Source organism: Monopterus albus, unplaced genomic scaffold (assembly GCF_001952655.1).
Source record: "Monopterus albus unplaced genomic scaffold, M_albus_1.0 scaffold571.1, whole genome shotgun sequence".
Classification (NCBI taxonomy): Eukaryota; Metazoa; Chordata; class Actinopteri; order Synbranchiformes; family Synbranchidae; genus Monopterus; species Monopterus albus.
Window position 1 is genome coordinate 64,654 of NW_018128451.1, and position 4,883 is coordinate 69,536.

The window sequence follows — 4,883 nt, forward strand, 5'->3', positions numbered from 1 at the left end:
CCAGATCCACGAAACACATGTGGACTGGTTGGGCAAACTCTCATAAACCCTCCACCACCCTGAAGAGGGTATAGAGCTGGTCCAGTGTTCCACGCCCAGGACGAAAACCGCATTGTTCCTCCTGAATCCGAGGTTCGACTATCGGTCGAATTCTCCTCTCCAGTACCCTGGCATAGACTTTCCCGGGGAGGCTATTATCATCAGCGACAGTGATAATAATAACCTTTACTTATAAAGCACTTTACAACTCGTCTGAGCACAAAGAGCTGTACAGTAAAAATGATCAACATAAGAACATATAAAATGAACTATACAAAATAAAAAACAACACAACATTGTCTCTGTGGGGAAATCAAATGCATTTAAATATCAGGCGCAAAGGCCTGCTTAAAAAGGTGAGTTTTTAAAACTGACTTAAAAATCGATAGTTCAGTTTTATTCCAGAACTCCTGCGGCAAAGAATTCCACAGTCTAGCACCGAGGACAGTGCCGTGTGTTCTTTTATAAAGAATAATCAAAGTCAAATATCACCTTTCAAACATTTATTATCATAACTGAATGGCCCTTCGAATAAAGCAATTTACAGAGCTCTGGGTTCCATTTATCTGAAGCCCTACCAAACAACAGCAAAACCATTCAATCTGACTTCAGAGCAGTGGAACACTGTTCTCCTCAACTCAGTTGATTTTATACAATTTCAAATGTGCCATTGTAGGCTGGTCTGGTCCTCTCGTGCTGTTCCATTGGTCCATCTATCCATCCGTCCTCCTCCTGCATCCTTTCTGCTCAAATGGGAAAGGCAGCTTCCTAAAGAGGGAGGAAATTCTACTCTAATTCTAGTCTAAATTCCTACACTCACTTCTTTCTTTGTTACTAACTAACTACACTATCTGAGGCATGGCTTTTCGTTTGGCTAATTAAACTGTCTTGCCTGTGTATGGTCCTGCCTTTGAAGTTGTCTCCTCTTCCTAGCTTTTAGGTCTAATCTCTGTTTATTACCCTTGGTGTCCCAGTGACCCCAAATTCCCTGGCCTCTTCAGCCAGGTGGTGATAATAAATTCACTGTGAACCCTCTTTGCCAAAGCTGTAAATCTAATGAGATTCAGTGTTTTAGTGAACCAGTCCCCCTTTTGATGTTAAACAGTGCTCCAGTTGACTAACATATTAAATACTGGCCAAGATTCAGTGAACGCATAGGGTGACATGTAACTACATAAACATAACTGTGAGATTAAAGTATATAGACTTATGTATGCTATAAAATAAATCTTAACTATTCATTTTCTTACTATGATAAAATCATACACAAACAAAGTAAACACACAGGTTGACTAATCAACAAACATAGTGTCAGTCTTCTACTAATTAAGTTCTTAATTCAACCAAATGTTAGAATCAACCTTAAAATATGACTTTGTTAATAATTTTACCCAACAACAGCGAAGAATCGGTCACCCCACTTCTTATAACGAGACTGCGGGATCACCAGGGCCAGGTGCCCTGAGGATTGCAGAGCTCCACGCGGGGTATAAACAGTCAGCAAGTCTGAGAGATACTGCAGAGCAAGTTCGTGAATTCCCTTAAAGACAAACAACAAAACTTTAAACTGCACTGGGAGCCAGTGTAACAAGCAGAGGACCGGGGTAATGTGGGCATACAGTATTTGGGGGTGTTGGACAGCAGCTGGGCTGCAGCATTTTGGACTAGTTGTAACTTTTGGAGCAGGGAATCCGACAAACCAGCATACAAAGCCTTACAGCAGTCCAGGTGCAATGTAATAAAAGCATGAATAGCTTTTTCTAGATTCAAACGCGATAAAAGCGGCTTGACCTTAGCTAGCAGCCTTAAATGAAAAAAGCTGGTTTTGACTACAGCTCTGATCTGTTTATCAAAGTTGAGACCACTGTCAAATATAACGCCAAGATTTTTTACCGAATCTTTAAACACCTAAACTGGGCACACCTGCATATGGTTCGGAGCTGATGAGCATATATTCAGTTTTACTATTGTTCAAATGCAAGAAATTCTGAGCTAGCCATTTCTTAATGTCTCAAATGCAGTCATCTAGAGGTGCAAGTGAGTTTTGATTAGATTATATTAATGGTATATAGATCTGAATGTCATCAGCACAGAAATGAAAATGGACATTGTGATTTGCTATAATAGATGTCAATGGCAACATATATAGGGAGAATAGTAGCGGCGCCAGGGTCGAGCCTTGCGGGACACCTGAAGTAAGAGGAGCTGTATCAGAAGCAAAACCATCAATGACAACAGAAGACGTTCTATTTGTCAAAAAAGAAATGAACCAATTTAGGAGCGACCCTCTCAGGCCGATAAGGTGTTCAAGTTTAGACAGTAGTATTGTGTGGTCGACAATGTCAAAAGCTGCAGATAAGTCTAGGAGGACCAACATAACAGACCGTTTTGCATCAAGGGCCATGGTGATATCGTTGTGGACCCTCACCAAAGTGGACTCCATGCTGTGGCAGGCTTTGAAGCCTGATTGAGATTTGTCGGCCACACCTAGACAATTGTATGCGCGACTGTAACTGAGTGAGGACAACTTTTTCCATTACCTTAGATGCAAAAGGCAACAGAGAAATGGGACAAAAATTAGAAACCAGGGAGGGGTCGAGATTCAATTTTTTGAGGAGTGGTCTTACTATTGCATGCTTGAGAGCAGCGGGGATCTCCCCCCTCCGCAGGCAACAATTTATGAGACTTAGCAGGAAAGGTCCAACAGTGTCAATAGCCTCCTTAGTAATCCTAGCCGGAAGGGGGTCCAGAGGGGAGGAGGTAAGTTTTAGCTCTAAGACACATTTCTTTAGCTGAGGCAGAGAAATTGGAGTGAAGGAGTCGAATGTCTGAGACACTTGAACTACCGAGGGTACATCAGGTGAGGACATGGGAATATTTTGTCTAATGGTCCTGACTTTATCAATGAACTGTCTCTGAAAATCATTGCATAAAGAAACCAATCCTTCAGTGGGAGGGGCGCCAACAGGATTGATAACTGAGTCAATAGTTTTGAAGAGAGTTCTTAGATGCTGGCCGCTTTTCGAAATAATGTTGGATAAATATTGAGATTTTGCATCTCTTACAGCCTCCTGGTATAGCCATAGGCTGTCTCTCAAAATGACTAATTATATTAGTCCATGATGATACTTTATCTGTACAACTAGTCCTTAGGTGCTTTATGACTGATTGATTATTGATAACTGTGTCTCCCAAACACATATGCAGATATTCAGTTCCTCTGTGTAGGAGTGTTAGTATCCTACAGTAAATGTGTGAGCTTTACTTTGTGCAGCTTTGTTCTCTTTAAAGGCTTTTACATCGCAGGTTAGGGAACATTCCCACCTGGGGCAAGAACACTCAGAATCACGTTTACAGTAACATACGTGGTGCGTACAGGGCTGCACCCCGCCCCCACTTTGGATGCTCTGACCACATTTCTTTGTTCCTGTATCCAGCTTACAGACAAAGACTGAAAAAAACAAACCCTGTCACCAAACAAATGAAACTCTGGACCCCAGAGACTGAAGGCACCCTGCAGGACTGTTTTTCCCAGACAGACTGGGATGTGTTTAAAGCTGCAGCTACCTTGGAGGACTTTTCTGTCAGCGTACAGGATTATGCTGAGTATGCGACCGGGTACATTAGTACCTGTATTGACAACATTGTGCCCACCATACAAGTCAGGAGGTTCCCCAACCAGAAGCCCTGGATAAACAGTCAGGTACACCGCATGCTGCGTGCTCGCTCTCATGCATTCAGATCAGACAAAGCTGTGAAGTATAGACTGAGGAAAACCATCACATCAGCCAAGCGGCAGTACAGAGAGAAGCTGAATGGCTTCTATTCTACTGCTGACTCTGGACAAATGTGGCAAGGCCTGCAGCACATCACAAACTACAGGACCACCACCAGCATCATCAGTTCCACAGACAGCCTGCCGGATGACCTCAACACCTTATACACCTGCTTTGAGACCTCCAGCTACAGCACAGAGAGGAGGCACGCACACACCTGGACCACCCAGCCCCCCACCTCCCCTCCATTAACTGTCTCACCAGGCCAGGTATGCACAGTCCTGAGGAAGATTGACCCCTGCAAAGCAGCAGGATCAGACAACATCCCTGGGAGGGCTCTCAGGGCATGTGCCAGTGAGCTGGCTGATGTTCTCACCACCATCTTCAACCTCTCCCTTGGCCAGAGTATTGTTCCCACCAGCTTTAAGACCATAACCATCGTCCCCCTTCCAAAAAAGAGCTTGGTCACCTGCCTGAATGACTACAGGCCAGTGGCACTCACCCCAATTATTATGAAGTGTTTTGAGAGAGTGGTGCTGGCCCGCATTTAGAGCAGTATACCGGACACCCTGGATCCCCTTCGATATGCCTACCAGCCCAACAGGGCCACCTCAGACGCCATTGCGGCTGGCCTCCACTATTCCCTTTCTCACCTGAAAAATGGAGACTCCTACATAAGGATACTCATTGACTACAGCTTCGCTTTCAACACAGTTGTCCCCCACAAACTCACTCACAAAATGTTCACACTGGGTCTGCACCCCACCCTCTGTGACTGGCTCCTGGACTTTCTGACTGGCAGGCCCTAGACTATTAGGATTGGCAATAGGACTTCAGCCAGCATTATCACAAACATCAACACTCCACGGGAATATGTCCTCAGTCCCATCCTCTACACTCTGTTCACCCAGGACTCTGTCACCTACCACAAAGACGAAGGAGATGATAGTGGACATGAGGAAGGAGAGGAGATCTCATTGGCCACTGTTCATCCGGGGGCTCAAAGTGGAGAGGGTGAGCAGCTTCAAATACCTGGGCATCCACATCAGTGAGGACCTCACCTGGACA